At 44.8% G+C, this 16,209-nt stretch overlaps 1 protein-coding gene across 2 annotated transcripts in view; it reads left to right on the plus strand.

The window, feature by feature from the left end:
- Positions 1-16,209, plus strand: part of ALKBH8 (alkB homolog 8, tRNA methyltransferase) — a 410,467-nt gene that overhangs the window by 266,350 nt on the left and 127,908 nt on the right. The gene's annotated exons all lie outside the window — the stretch shown is intronic.

A 16,209-nucleotide genomic window follows, 5' to 3' on the forward strand; every position in this document is an offset into this window, starting at 1 on the left:
TTATATTCTCATGTCATCCTGTTGAAAGAAATAGACCACCTGCTGTGCTTCTGGAACATTCTTAAGTGCTCAGCCCTGTGCCGCCATAGACTATTCTTACAAAGATTAACCTAAATTGGACTGTTTGTCTCAAAGAGTGACATCTTGTTAGTTCCGCACAGCGATTGTATTGACTATTCCAAGAAGTGCGCGGCTCAAACTGTGAGAGGAAAGACAACATAGAAGAAAACAAAAACTGCTTTTATTCCTTTTTTGGTCTTGGCTATAGAATGCTTTACCTGCCTGTTGGCGAGAGCTGTTGTTTCCAATACATTACATATATTGAAAGCTTTCATTGCTATCAATGTGTTTGTCCAACTCCAGGAGCATTTCAGTCTCGCAGTCTTCTGATTGGAAGAGTTGTATCCTTCCACTGCATGCTTGAGGGAACTCTCTCTAAGCGCCTTGAAATGAGTGTGCCGCTACACAAGAATCCAGTGCTCCCAGACCAGCATAGGTATTTGTCATGCTGTAATGTTCTGAAGTCGTTGCCCAATCCGGTATTTGGGCAAGCCAAAGGCAAAGTCTTTTGAAAGAAGAAAGTTTGAAACACATGAGCGCAGAGGCCAGATGATCATTGGGTCTCTGGCAAAGTGAGGCCTAGCATAACTAATTAATGCCTAATTCAATTTTCCTTCTCCATAGAAAGAACTAACCTACAAGCAAACAGTAGTCAATGTTTTAGAATTCAGGGCGTCTGCTTCTTGGTTCACAAGTCTTCTGTGATTATTCACGAACTTTGTCAACCTCGGTAGGATGGTAATTGGAACTCCAAACAGACGCGCCTCTCTGTAGAACATCCCCTCACTATGCCCAAGTCATTTGGATATCTCTGAGATGGCCACAGTGAGTACTGAGCGTACACCACGTACATTTAGTTTTGGACTATTGAACAATTCCAGTGTGGTTTCACAGAAGTGTACTGGAAATCCCATACATGTGAGAGGAACAGTGGCTCAGTTGTAACTTTACAGATGTTCACAAATATTACCCAATGCAATTCCTAGCCTGACTTACATATGAGTGGGTCAGGCATGAGTGCTGCAGAAAGGTTTGAAAAAGGCATCCGTGTTTCCATTCTAACAAGGAATGTAGTGGGTTTGGTGTTAGTTCCAGTGTGTATGTGTAATAAGTTAATCAAAAGAAAAAATGGTAACTCCACAAATGTCACAATCGTATCCAAGCGTACTGTATGCAGTCCACAAGGTGCGCTCAAGTATCTTAAGGAAAATGAATAGAAATTAGACTTTTATGTGAATAAAGTGCATTGGTGCATATAAATTAGAGCGTGCATAATTTACACGTGTTAAGTCTTTGTAATTCAGCAACCATGCATTTTTCCCTAGTGTGAAACACTTTTACCTTTGGTACGTGTGTCCAATGGCGCCATGACATGTACTGAGGGTGGGGGCACACCAGTGCCTAATTTGTAAAATATGAAGTGCAGATGCTCAAATGTTTCTCGGAGGCCAGACCCACTTTTTTCTGGCTCCAGCCACTCGCTCCACCCATGTACTCTATTAGTTTCACCCCCACCTTTAACTGGCAGTGCTAAATTCAGATGGCATCTGTGTAAAAACTGAGCCCTGTTAGCTGATTTTCTTTTTTAGGACTGGAGCCCTTGGGAGGACCTTATCAGCCCCATAGGCATGGCAGAGCAAGCTTGAGCCTGAAAGCCTTCTCTGACAACCTTGCAGTTGCATTTAAGGGGGTCAGGCATTTTTATGCCCCCCTCCTGCCCCCCGTGGCTACAGCGACCCTGTACACACATAGTGGCCGCACTTTATTACTGGCCTTCTTAAGCACTTACCAGGCACATTCCAACCACCAGGGAGAGCCCAGGCACCCTTCAAAGCAGATGAGATTATAAGGTGTTCCGAGGGGCAACGCCACCATGAAAGGTGCGGGGTGTAGCTTCTGTCCAGTCCGGCTACGTATCACGCATCAAGCGTTAGACTAACGCATCTCAGTGTGGTGCTCCGCATCTCTGCACTGAAATGCATTGTCGCGCATATGCAGGTGTCTCAGCTGTCACTAAAAGCGCGGCAAACTAGTGTGTCAGTGTGGCAGCCAGCAGTGAGCCGCCCGTGGCCTGTGCGCCCTGCTCCTGCAGGCTTGGGGCGCTGGCAGTTTCACTACAATGTATTTACCATTTCGTTCGGCGACGCGTGGCTCTGAGAGTCACACAGCCTGTTGTGTCAATAGGTAATAGTGCCTAATGGCTGCCAGAGCGGGGAGTTTGTAAGCAAGGCGGGAGGCTACTGGTTTGCAGGCTGCGGCTCCGGCCGCAATGTTGGCACTCAGTGCTGTCTGCTGCTCAAAATGGGCCTCCTGCGCCTCTGTGGCTGTAATATTAAGCTCACTATTATGGCCGGCAAATTCATCATTGCTAAGCCCAGAGAGAGAGTTGTCACGGAGTCATGAGACTGACCGTCTGACACTGTGACCAGTTGCAGCGGCTGACAGGACAGATGGGTCGCAATAAAGACACCCGTCAGCATGGACTTAAAGCAGGCGGCAAACTGGCAAAGCAGAAAGTTTGCCAGTGGGTGTGGCTCCCAGCCGTATGCCTGCCGCCTTGCAGAGTCACCGACGTCAGAAAGCCTGGCCCTGCAGTGCTGAAAAACTCAAGACTAATACGTAGGTACCTGCCACTGCCACCCACCCGAGTGTGTGTACTGTCCGTGTGTTATTAATAACATAAATTATTTCTTTCCAATGTTGCGAAACAAACTATTTTCATCGGATTCCCTTTCTTCTAGGCCTCATTACGAAAGCGCTAGAAACAATAGTTTCTTCCGACTACAACCAGCACAATTTTTTTTTTTTGTAGAGACTGTCAGACATTTTTTGTTGATTCACCTCATGCACTTTAGCCATTAACCCTTCGAAATAATCTGCTTGCTTCTTTAAGGCACCACGCAGATAACATCACTTTCTGCATTATCATTACACCCATGCCTTCCACTGCATGAAGTAGTATGACTGTTCTCCACAGTTTTTAGATGCCTCCCATTAGCGCACTTAGTCCAGTGACTTTTTAGACTTTCTCTTTGCTCAATGGAGTGTAATTTCGAATATTTATATGTTTCTTTGTCTTTATTGCTTGGTTTTGCTCACAAAAGAGTGTCACTTAAAGTACGATCGCGCCATGCTGGCTCTGCACAGTTCACTAAAAAGAGCTGCGTAAGCACAGGTAAAAGTGACTTCCAATAAATTAAGTTTGCGCACATGAGAGTGTCACTCCTAGTTGTTGAAATGTCACTCATAATTTCAGTTATGAAAATGTCACACAGCATTCTGAAACCTTGGCAGCGATGTCTGTCCTCTGGTTCAGTAAGGGAAAGTTACCTACCCATAGGGGTGCGGGGTGTAGTCACTGTTTTCCAGTTCTGTAAAAGGGAGCACAGTGGACGTATCAGCACTTCTCTCCAGTTACACCCAGATTGTTATATTACAAGAAGGCGACTGGAAGCAAGAAACCGTCTACGGGGCAGGGTTGGGCAAGGCACGTGCTGCTTAAACAACCAGAGTGATGCCGGTGTTTTAGTACTGTAGGACGAGGGCTTGAAAATGGACGCTTGGTCAGTCATTGGTCACGTGTGCTGTGCAGCATCGAGGAGTACAGCACTCGGCACCGCCGCCCATCTGTAGGACCACTCCCTCTATGAGAACCAATGCACCCGAGGCCTGCTGATTGCTATCTTAAAAGATAGAAATCAGTCCAATCAAAATGAGCCCCCCATGTATGACATCTGGCTCCTCATTTTATTTTACTCTAGCCTCGCATTGGCCTTTTAGCTTTACTTAAACCTTACCCGGCACCGGCAGGCCAATACTGTGGCGCCGGCAGGGCATGCCCCGCCCTGCCATATCCAGATGCATAAAAGTGTACCGCTCCGGCAGCCGGGGTTGACGGCTTCCGCGGCTACTACTAGGCCAGGCACTGGTCTCTGCATGGTCTGGAATTCAGTGAATCTGAATGAATCACATCCATGATGATCATAATAATGGTTGTATCTTATGGAGCCATCGGAGGTGAGCTGCCTCCCAACCTGCTGATGATCTTACAACCGGACCAAGCTAAGCCAACTAACTAGCGATGCCATTCCAATAATATGCCCTCACCATGCCAAAACCAACGCTGGTTAGTTAGTTTATAATTACTGCTTAACTTCTAATCTTACCGTTACTCGTAGTGGGCCGGCCAGCATGGAAACACACTGGCTGCATTACCTTTTGTTTAATTCGTACGATTAGGCGGCCTGGTGCTGCTTGCTACCAGACTGTCAGCTCTGTACTACTGGCTGGCTGCTGATCGATGCCTGGACAGGATGCCCAGCTCGGCCCTTAACGTCGTCGTCGGTTGGGTCGGGCCCGGCTGACTTAAACAGAGATGACTCGTGGGGAGCTGCGGTTGGTGGTTATGCTGGGGCGTGGTAACAGGTGGCACTCAAATGTGAAAAAATCTGCGCAGGCACAGCCCCTACCCCAACAAAACCTCCAGCGCGGCCCGCACCAAATAAATCAGTGTGTGTGTGTGTGCGGCCCTCCCACTGGCAAGTGACAACAGTTAACACTGCACTGACTGAACTAAGAAGGGCCGAGGCCCGCGGCCGACATGTTCTACATATTATTTAATTTATTCATATTCTCTTGGACTTGGGCTGCAGGCCAAGTGGTTAGGAAGTCTCACAGCCGCGACTCACACTCTGTGTGACTTGAAAAACATGCTGCGGGCCTGAGGCCGCTTGCACCGAGTACATACAGTAAAGGTACATTTAAAAAAAAAATCAATGTGTGACGTCACATGCGCAGCAGATACATAGACCCGGTCCTGATAATTTAGTGGCGGTGCTGAGCACCGGAAAGCACCGGTACAAATTAAGCACTGGGCACACTAAAGAAATTAATAAATAAACTTACCTTTCAATCTCGCAGTGTGACCTCCTTCCTCAGTTTCTTCCAGGAAGCTTCTGATGCAGGAAACTGCACTACTCAATCCTGGTGCTGAACTCAGAGCATGAAAGCAGCACCATGGTTGGATAGAGCAGGCTCTCCCAGCGCTCCTAACAGCGCTCTCTAACCCAGCTGTGTAAGACAGCTAGGTTAGAGAACTTTGAAATGCACATCTGGCTGGCCGTCCCAAGACAGCTGACCAAAGAGACATGCGCATTTTAAACGTTAAGCGCGCCGCAAATTCCGCCCCAGTGCGGACGTTCGATTGCGCTAACGGGATCCGGACGTCCAACGGTCGTGCGCAGCACTAGCGAGGTAGTGCACGCGACGACCGTTGGACGTTCGCAGCACTGAACGGGTTAAAGCGCTCAGTTCCCTGCTGCTGCCACTCGACTGCACTTGCCCCACTCCGTCCTGACACTTAGTTTGGGACGGGTTGCTGAAAAATAAAATGGTAATGAATAATCGTTATTATGATTTTATTTTTCAGCTCTTGGGCAGGTGGGGCGACACTCCTCCACTCATACGGAGGAGGTAGTCCAATAAGCTGAAGATACATTGTCCAGTGGCTAAATATATAGCATTTAATGTACAGGGCTGAGTTTTCTACGTATATTGTAATTTATTTTTGAAGTTGTTTCTTGGGGGAGAGGTTAGGAAGGCAATTTATATCACACCAATGTGGCCAGGTTTAGCAAAATATGCTAAATTAATCTAAATGTGCGACGTTTTACCTCTTAATTGACTTTATTTTTATCTAGTTCTAACTTCATTTCACATGGCCATTGAGACAAAGGTGAATCATTCTAAATGCCAGAACTTCTCACTTATTAAATAATACTGTCTACCACCTGACATGTTAATTTATTAATTTAGAAATTAAGTTTCCAATTTTGGTCGAGGTATTCAATGCTAAGATTGTTATTTTGAAACTGAAAGTGATTCCTTAGTCCTGCTGTATACAAATAAAGTAAGATTTCATGGGTCCAACATGTTGGAAATCACTAATGAATTGCCAATAAAGCAGTTGATGCCTTTTGTAGAATTTTCTGCTTTCATGTGTCTTCCAGATAGCTAGAAATTGGGTTATTATTTGGAGGGGAGGGGGTGAGTACCCACCTCAAATAACAATCGCTATCCTTGTCAGGGTGAACCAATGAAGACACTAAATATACCTGAGCTCCACCCCCGGGTAGCGATGGCACAGAGCAGACAGACTTGTCTTAGATGCAAATTGTAAATCATTTATGCAGTACTAAAACAGTAATAAAGTTAAAATACAAAGCAATAAAAAAAAGAAAAAGAAAGTGTAATTTAATAAACAACTTGACACCAAAATGACAAAAATCTAATAAGGGAACCGAGGGGGAGGCTTTGGGGAGGGGGTTGGGTGTGTGTGTGTGTGGGTGTGTGTGTGAGAAATTCAGCAGTTATGGGTATTAACACACAAGACAAATGGCATTACTCATGCCATCTTCCATATTGTTTTCCTTCTCATTGTGTCTATGCTGTTGCCAAATTAGTGTTTTTAGCATGGCAGACACTGTTATTTATGGCGTGTGTTGTGTGCATTGATGACCATTACTGGTAAATTTCAGTGGTTTTATATGTTTGAGACAGAGTCATAAATCAGCCCTAAACTGTGTTTATTTCAGTGAATTAAATTATTTTATTATGATCTACTTAATTAACAACCCCACTGTGCAAGGCTTTCAGCATTCCGCAATAGGGGTTGTTCGGAGGGCTTGCATGCAAAGTGCTGCAGGAGGCATCCCTAGCCACCTGCAGAACTCATCTGTGCGCTCCTGGCAATGAGTCTAGAGCCCTGGTCTCGTCCCAGCACCAGTGTACAACCCTCGGCCTGGCCTGCTTCCTGGCCCTGCGCACCACCATTCTTTGGCCAGGCTTTAAAAAAAAAATGTTTCCTGAATTCATAAATCCTGTGCTTGCTTCACAGGTTGAAGCTTGCATCGAGATCTCACACAGGATTTCTGACTCGCAAACTCCTGACACTTTAAATAGCCAACAAGGACCACAGCACTAAGACAACAGGAGAAATGGCTCCCTCAGCCTATCAGATTTTTTTAATTCTTTGTTTGTTAGTCCCAAACAGCAGATGTATGCATAAGTGTTAATCCTTTAACACCTGCTCTGTAACTTTTTAAAATGGTAATGCCAAAAAAAATGACTGAACAGATTTGCACCAACTCAACAAAAGTTTGACTTTCATGCCAAGTTAAATCGGCTCTGCAGTTCTAGCAATAATATATGCAAATTTCCTGTGGGAAACGCTTTTTTTCACCTCCCCACTTTTTCCCCATGGATCTGCAGGGAAATTAGCATGCTAGACCAAAGCTAGATGATCTAATGATTTGACACATTTTGTGCAAATTTGTCCTCGGGGGTCAAAAGTTATAAGCAAATCAAAAAATGCCTTTTCAATGGAAAGTACATCTTCAATGGAGTTCTATGTTTTTATATAACACTTATGTCCATCCTCTGCTTTGCACAGACTACAGCAGAGTGCAGTAAGGGATGGGCTTCGTCCTGCACGCAACACTTTGTCGTCAGCAATGAGTTGTAAGCATTGGGGACAGAGACTGCACAAAAGTTGCCAACCATTCACACAATGGCAGTCGGATTCAGCATCTAAAATGGCAGCTCATGCGAGCACAAACTATTTTTTTTATGTTCTAGTTTTTTTTCTGGTCGGATATTCAAGTTTTTAACACCTATGGGTATCCCTTAGTGCTCCCCTGCTGACAGACACTTCTGAGGGTGGTACTCCATGGCTGTGGAAATCGTTGTGTGATTTTAAAGATAGTGGGAAAAAAATCTGAGCCGGCCAATCACATTTGTAAAAAATATCGTGATTTTAAACTGCACCGATATGTAAAAGTATAAACCCTTTGAAGCCCACCAGCACCTTCCTTAAACATTTATATTTCAAAAACTAACATCAAACGGATTTACACCAAAACAACACAACCTTGCTTTTTAAATCTGTTAAGGGGTTCTTACTGTAAGGACGTGCTATATTTCATATGAGATCTAAAATGTTGAAAGACTTCTTTTTTCCCCCCCTCCTAACTGTCATGCTGTTTCAATGGAAGGTGTAGCTGAACCACTATATACGCGTGTGTGTCTGTGACACACACACCCATATATTCAATCACAGGTCACCCACCAAGAAAGACCTTCACTGACTGCCTCTTCAAACCCTCATACCCCTCAAAATCTGCTGCATCATATACAAAACAGTAATAAACTGCTCTTTATGCCTACCGCTCGGAAAAAGGAAGACTTTAATTTCTGCCTGATTTATAATGTAACCATTATCCAGGATATAGATTACAAACAACACATTGAACAACCATTTCAGTTCTTAAACAATCACAAATAGCGTGTGTGCGCAGGGCCCTTGAAAATTCTATAAGCCAGTGGCACACCCAGATATTGGGTGGATAAGGGATGGTGTTAACCTCAAAGGTATGAGGCAATGTGTCCTTAGAGATAAGATTCAAAATAGCATTTTAAAATACAATCAATATGACTGACTCAAAAAAGGGAGTATAAGATCAAACATTTCGAAATATCATTAAGGTTTATTAATAATTTAGGCACAGTACAAAACAGGACATTTTAGCTGTAGTAATAGTCATAAAGGCTCGTAGTACAGAAAACATAATAAAATCATGAAAAATGATCTATATCTCTAGTATGCAGAAAAATCAGTAAGATGTCAGGCAGCATCCATAGAAGCTTAGGAAAGATCTCAAAAAGAGTTCTGTTGCACCCCAAAATCCATGGGTTTATATACAGTTTTCTGCATATGAAAGTACAGAAACGGCAAAGTCAACATGGTATAATCATTGCACCAACAACTGTATTCCCTCCAGACAAGCTATAGCCTTAGGGAAGTATTTGGGAACAAAGGGGTTATTCAGCCTGAATGGCAGGATAGAAATCGATTGCCCAGCCAAGCAAACATTTAAGATAGGTACACAATGTTGCCCAATTGGTTTCGTCTTTGTTCATGCATGGAATTTTGCATTAATAAAGGGGTAGCGATCATAACACTTTGCAACTCGAATAGCGCAGTGATGACATGAGTCACGTGATATAGCAAGTTCTCAACAATGAGAGCATCCCAAGCATTTGAAAACGAGTCTAACTGATGAATATATAGTAAAACTGGTGAAATTTCAACAGGAGCTAAATATGGAAAGTGCCAGGGGTCAGAAATTGGAATGGTTTGAAGGGAAAATTGAACAAGTAGTATAATGTGTCAGAGTAAAACAAAAAAATAATAAATCAAGTTCGATCAATCATCAAACAACCCTGGAAAGGCGAGCAAAGTGGTTCTCTGCGGTATGCATGACAAAGAAAAGGGTGGTATGGAGAGAAGAAAGAAACCTCAGAATTAAATACTATCTGGGTAGATATACAAAGATTAATAAGCTGAGGAGGGAATACAAAATGTTAGTAAGGAACCACAAAAGGATCCAAAAAGAGAAATGCTGGGAAAACCTGCTGGAAACCATTAAAGCAAAATATGTCCGGAAGTTCTGGAAGCCGATACATGGAGCATCAGAACAACCCCAAGGGGCTATGAGCTGTGTGGTAGAAGAAGCAGCTTGGGAGGAATACTTGGATGAATTGTATGGTTTATGTAAAACGCTGAATATAGTGATAAATTGCACTGGAGAGGGGTAGTTGAAGATATAAAAAACTTACTTTACAGTAGAGAATGTGAAGCATACCATAAAAAAGCTAAAGCTAACCCTAGCAGCAGGACTTGATAACCCTCCTGCTATTTTAATAACGACACAGCTAAATTGGTGGGCTGTATTCCTATTACATATGTTCTTGGCTATATTAGATTCTGGCAGAATTCCAAATATTTGGAGGGGAGCAGTAAGTAGATCAGTACATTAGAAGGGTGATATGAAAGCCCTGAAAAATTATAGACTGAATAATTTGCTGGATGTTGGTGAGAGAGTCTTTGCCAAAATAATACTGGGTAGATTGAATGACTGGGTGGAGCAGCGGTCTATTGTGCCTGTGTAACAGGGTGGCTTTAAGGAAGGCCATTCCACAATTGACCAATGTTTTGTAAGACTTCCAGGCAGCGTTTGACCTAGTTGATCGGAAGTGCTTATGGGAGATCTTGAAAAAAATGACATTCCAGAAAGACTTCTGGTCATAATATAGGAGTTACATAGAGGAAATTGGGCGCAGATCATTAAGGATACGGTGGGGTCTTTGACGTCGAAAATAGCAATTAATAATGGTCTAAGACAGGGCTGTGTGCTGGTCCCTCTACTCTTTGCCATATTCCTAGCCGATCTGCCATCTGTGCTGGAGGTAGATAGAAGTGCAAGCCCGAAAATGAACGTGAAACCACTATCAAATTAATTGTACGCAGATGATCTAGTAATCCTTGAGTTGACAGAGTTGGACCTACAAAGGAAGTTAAACGCATTTAGAGAATATTGTGTAGCAAAGCATTTAATTGTAAATTTGGATAAAACCAAAATCGTATGCTTTGGAAAATGGGATTTTTTTTTTTTTGGTGTAAGAAGTTTATTGCACTTTCCAGATAAATAATACATGTTTTCACGCCTACAACCTCAACAGGCCGGCTACATTCTTGTGCATCATAAAAAGAACATGTAAATTGTACACAGCCCATCAGCCGACATCCATTGGACCGGCGGCGTTTTGAGTGGTAACTCGATAAAGTCAGATCAGTGCTATACTCGCTGTCATATAAGTTAGTGTTCTTACATTTTCTCATTTTTTTTGCATGTTATAACCAAACATAACAGTTTATAACTTAAATAAAAAGAAACCTCAAGTGACAAATTATCTACGTCACAGCATCCTCCCTCCTCATCATCACTTCACAAAGCAGTGTTTTGTTCTATGCATACATCCTTAGATCCTACCATTAATCACCTCCTGTTTCTGTCGCGCCATGTTCCAGCAAATAGGTCTGTAAATACAGCCAGTAGTCCCTGGGCCGAGATCTGACCGGCAACTCTTCTTCGTATGTGGACAGTGTATCTCTACAATACGTCAGGTCTTCTAGCCAGTTTTTTATCTCTGGGCCTTTCCTGCTATTCCAATGTAGTGACACCCTTCGTTTGGCTAATAACAGCGCCACAACACAAAATTTACGCTTCTGAGCTCTCAGTTGTGGGACTATACCCAACAGACAGATTTTCGCTTCACACATCAGGGAAACCCCAAGCATTTCGTTCAGCGCCTGCACTACCTGAACCCAGTAACCCGCCACCTTACGACATTGCCAAGCCAAATGTATGAAGTCTGCATTCTCTTGCTTACACCTGTTGCACTTAGAGTCCTCCCTTAAGCCATATTTGTGTAGCCTCTGCGGCGTATAATACACCTGATGCAGGTACTTATAATGAATGATTCTTAAGTTACCGTTTGGTGTCAGCATGCCAGTAAGCACACAAGTGGTGGTCCATTCATCATACGATAGCGGTGTGTCCAGTACAGAACTCCATTTGTCCCTGGCCTTGTCAGTGTTCCCCCCCACTGCACATTGTATGCTTGTGTATAATTTGGATACCAGGTGAGACGCCGTGGGTGTAGTGAGGATCAGTTGTAATGGCGCTAGTGTCTTTGGCTCCTCTGGGTATGCAGGATAATGTTCTTTAATTGCCCTCTGCAGTCTATAGTAATTTAAACTGAATAGTAAGGATGGGTTGCTGATGTACTTCAGCTTGACTAGTGTCTGAAAGACGCCATTGGCGTAAAGGTCGCCTAGTTTGTCTATTCCTGCTAATCTCAACAGATCCATGCCAACCTGTTCTTGCGTGACCGAGATAGCAGGGTGATGAGCCAGCGGAAGTGCAGGTGCATATAGTGGTAAGCTGTCCGCCGCTTTCCCCATCAATCTCCACGCTTCCTCCGTGGTGTTAACAGGATTGATTTCATGATCGTGTAGCCTAGGGCGTTTGTGGTAAAATGTTAGCCAGTGGGATCGGGTCGGTGTCACCTGCTTCCACAGCCACATGCGTTAAAAAAGGTATTTCATGGTACCAGTAGTGCGCAAACTGCGCCTGTGCGCTTAAATAGTACTGATAGAAGTCTGGGACCCTGAAACCTCCCGCAGCATAGGGCAGTGTCATGGTGTGTAATTCCATCCTCGCCTGCTTCCCCGCCCAGAGCAAGTTAAGTACCAGTGCTTTTATATTGCGGAATACTTCAGCTGGGGGTTTTATCGGGATATTGTTAAACAAATAGAGGAGCTTGGGCAAAAGCACCATTTTGACTATAGCTGCTCGGTCCGCCAGGGAGAGGGGTAGTTTATTCCATTTTTTAATTTTATCCTCGAGGGTTGCTATGGTTCTTCCATAATTAGTGCGGATAACCAATTCAGGATCCCTATGAAACCATATCCCTAGATATTTCGTCGGTTCATCCTGCCACGTCAGTGGGTAGTCTAATGGTGTTGGGCGCGTGCTATCCGTTAGTGACAAAATAAGGGATTTATCCCAGTTGATCTGTAGTCCAGACTGTTGACCAAATTTTATGTATTCCCTTAGTAGTGGATTTAAATGCTGCACTGGGTTTTTAACATACAGTACCATGTCGTCCGCATAAAGCGAGATGTGTATCGGACGTGTAGGCATTTGTATGGCAGAGTAATGGTGATGCTGTCTGATTTTGCAAGCTAGTGGCTCTAAGATTAAAGCAAATAGCATCGGCGAGAGTGGACAACCCTGCCTGGTTCCTCTGCATATCTGAATGGGCGCTGATATATACTTGTTTATTCTAATGCGCGCTGTTAAGTTAGTGTACAACATTGAAATCCATCCCATAAAAATAGGGGGAAATCCCATACGTATCAAAACCGCCCGAATGAAGGACCAGCTGATGGTATCGAAAGCCTTAGCAGCATCTAATAACACTGCCACAGCCTTCGTTTCAGGAGCCAGATAGTGTGCCAAAGCAAATAGTGTGCGTGTGTTATGTGTGGTGGACCTGTCCGGGATGAAGCCTGACTAGTCCGGTCGTATTAACAGGGGCATAAGCGGTTTCAGCCTATCAGCCAGCAAACTAGCTATTATCTTTGTGTCTACATTTAATGGTGAAAGGGGGCGATACGAGTCGCATTTATTTTCCTCCTTGCCTGGCTTTAAGAGCGCTATGAGCAAGGCCTCCCTCATAGACACAGGCAGGGTCTGGGCCTCGTGTGCTGCCCCATATAGCCTCACTAAGTGCGGAGCGAGTAAATCTGCAAACATTTTATAAAATTCTGTTACGAAGCCGTCAGGCCCCGGCGCCTTACTGTTAGGTAACCGCTTAATGGTGTCTTTTACCTCTTCCACTGTAATAGGCCGTGCTAAGTATTCCCTGTGACCATCCGCCAACCATGCAATTTCAACATCTGCCATGTAGGTCAGTAATTCTTCCTGTGAGGGGGATGGCCGCACTTCGCAAAGTGTACTGTAAGTTGTCATGAATTCTTTTAGTATCCCTTTAATGTCAGTAACCACTTCTCCCCCAGGAGTGCATAAGGATGTTACATGTTGTGGTGCTCTCCCCGAGCATATTTTTTCGGCCAGTGCCCTGCCCGGCCTGCCTCCCTCCCCGTAGCGCCTAGCGGTAGCGCTCTTGGACACGTAGTTAAGTTCGTCAGAGGCAAATTGTCTATGTTCCACTAACAAGGCTTGAATCTCTCCCAATACTTTAGTATCCCCTGTTTGCGTGTAGATCTGTTCCAGGGCTTGTATGGCCTTCTCTCGTGTGTTTAGTTGCTGTCTTATATCTTTTAAGATACCCGTGGTTGTACTGATACACACCCCTCTAATCGTGGCTTCAAAGGCCTCCCAAAGTAGACATGGGTCCTCAGTTGTGGGGCTGTTCAGATCAAAATAATCTGTTATCGCTTTATGGACTGTGTCGACATACAAGGGGTCTCGCAACGCGGCCGCATTAAAACGCCAAGTGAAAGGTGGTGGTACATAGTGTGGTATGTCGACCTCCAGCAGTACCGGATTGTGGTCAGACAGCGTTCTTGGCAGGTGTTTGATATGTGTAACCCATGTTAGTGCTTCTTGCGTGCCCAGCTAATAGTCCAGTCTGGACCAACTATTATTCGCCGCGTTAATGTGTGTTGCAATCGCCTCCCCGGGGTGACGCACTCTCCACATATCCACCATCTGCAGATCATCCATGGCGTCTCTCAGCATTTTTCTCGCATTACCATGTTGTTCCAACATGTGTTGCGCCCTGTCTAATTTGTCCTGTAATGTTACGTTAAAGTCGCCACCCCATATTATGTGGTCTGCCTGAAAATCATTTATGTTTTGCCACACATTCCGGAAAAAACCCGGGTCATCAGTGTTAGGTCCATAAGTGTTTACTAACAGTACCCGCCGCTGCCTCACCGTACCAGCCACTACAACGCTTCTCCCCTCTGTATCTCTGTGTATTTGCGTGATCGTGAAGTGTACCCCTTTCTTCACTAGTATGGTAACCCCCCTGGAGTAAGATGAATAGTTCGAGCTGGTCACCGATTCCGCCCATCTAGCGCCTAGTGTTGATGTGCTGTTGCTTGCCATGTGTGTTTCCTGCAAGAAAACAATATCAATATGTAAGGGGTCTAAATACGCAAATATCTGTCTGATTTTCATCGGGTTGCCCAGGCCTCGTATATTCCATGTGAAGAATTTCAGTGGGCTAGTGTGCGACATGACTAGAAGTTATGAATTCATCTGAGCTTGCTAGGTGTTTACGTTTCGGGCATGATAGATCCATAGGATAGCATAATATCCAATGAAAGATCAATAGTCTGTATCGAAATATGTTTGTTGTTGCATGGTAGTGCATGATTGAGGAATTCGCCATGCTTCTCAGACACAGAGGTTGTAACTCAAAAAAACTCTGATTCCCTGTTCTCCCCCCACCCACTTTAGCACCCAAACTTTGCCAAAGCCATCCCCAACCAACATTCAACTTCAGTAGCAAACATGTTTTGGGCCGCACCCGCCTGGGGGTGTCGCCTGGGTCACACATCTCCATCCACACAGTGGACGTGGACAGACGCATTCGCTGTCTCTCAATACTATGTTATATTAACCTTTTTTTTCTCCCTCCATAACCGCCACCATTAAGTAGCAGAGCTACACATCGTGAACATTTTTCTCCAAGCCCATATCTTTGCTGTCCCACAATTCAGCAGGCTATTTCAGTAGTTCGCAGCTTTGCAACCCATTCTCTATGCACAATTGGATAATAGGATTAAGGTCACCGCTGCGTCCAGGAAACCCAGTTAACAGTGTCTCTTTCACCACAGGCCAATATATTCATCAGAGTCATCCTCCTAAGGCTTATGGTGACTCCCCTTTGCCGTGAGGACTGACCCACAACCACTGACTACGGCATATACTCCGGGTACTCACTGTGTAATAGTTCCACCAGCGGCAGAGAGTCGTTGAAGGTAGATCGTACAGTGTGCCCGTGGTCTCACCGCCGTGTAGTTGTTCTTTGCATTTGCAGTCCTTGAACTCTACAGCAGTCCCTTCACCAGCACCCGTCGATTGCAGGCCAGTTTCGCTCCTGTGTGGCCCTCATAGTAGTCAGGAGTATCCAGTAATATGTCTATTTAGTCCACATCACTCGTCGGCTCGTCCCGATCCTGAGGCTTTCGTCGCTTCCCCAGTTTCTTGAGGTAGTCCTGAGCGGCCTGTACCGTCGGCAGGACCACAGGCTTACCCGCAGTTATGATTTTGAGTTTGGCCGGGTACAGCATGGCATATTCCATTCCGAGGTCGCGCAGTTTCTTTTTCACCGGAGCAAATTCTTTTCGCGCTAGTTGCACTGCCATTGTGTGGTCGGGAAAGAATTCCAGGTTATTTCCCTGATAGGCGATCTTACCCATTTCTCTGGCAAGCCGGAGGATCGTGTCTCTATCCCTGTAGTTAAGTACTCGGGCAATGATCATGCGCGGGGCAGCACCTGGTTTCGGTACGGGCGCCAAGGAGCGATGGGCCCATTCTATCAAGAACACCGAGGACAGTTTGTCAGTGCCAAAGATCTCCCTTAGTAAAGTTTCGATGTAGTTTTCCATTTTGCCTGTGTTGGTGGACTCCGGCAGGCCCGAAATGCGGATATTATTACGTCTAGACCTGGCTTCCTGGTCCTCCACCTTGGCACGTAGGCCCTCCACCG

Source organism: Lissotriton vulgaris, chromosome 8, assembly GCF_964263255.1.
Source record: "Lissotriton vulgaris chromosome 8, aLisVul1.2, whole genome shotgun sequence".
Classification (NCBI taxonomy): Eukaryota; Metazoa; Chordata; class Amphibia; order Caudata; family Salamandridae; genus Lissotriton; species Lissotriton vulgaris.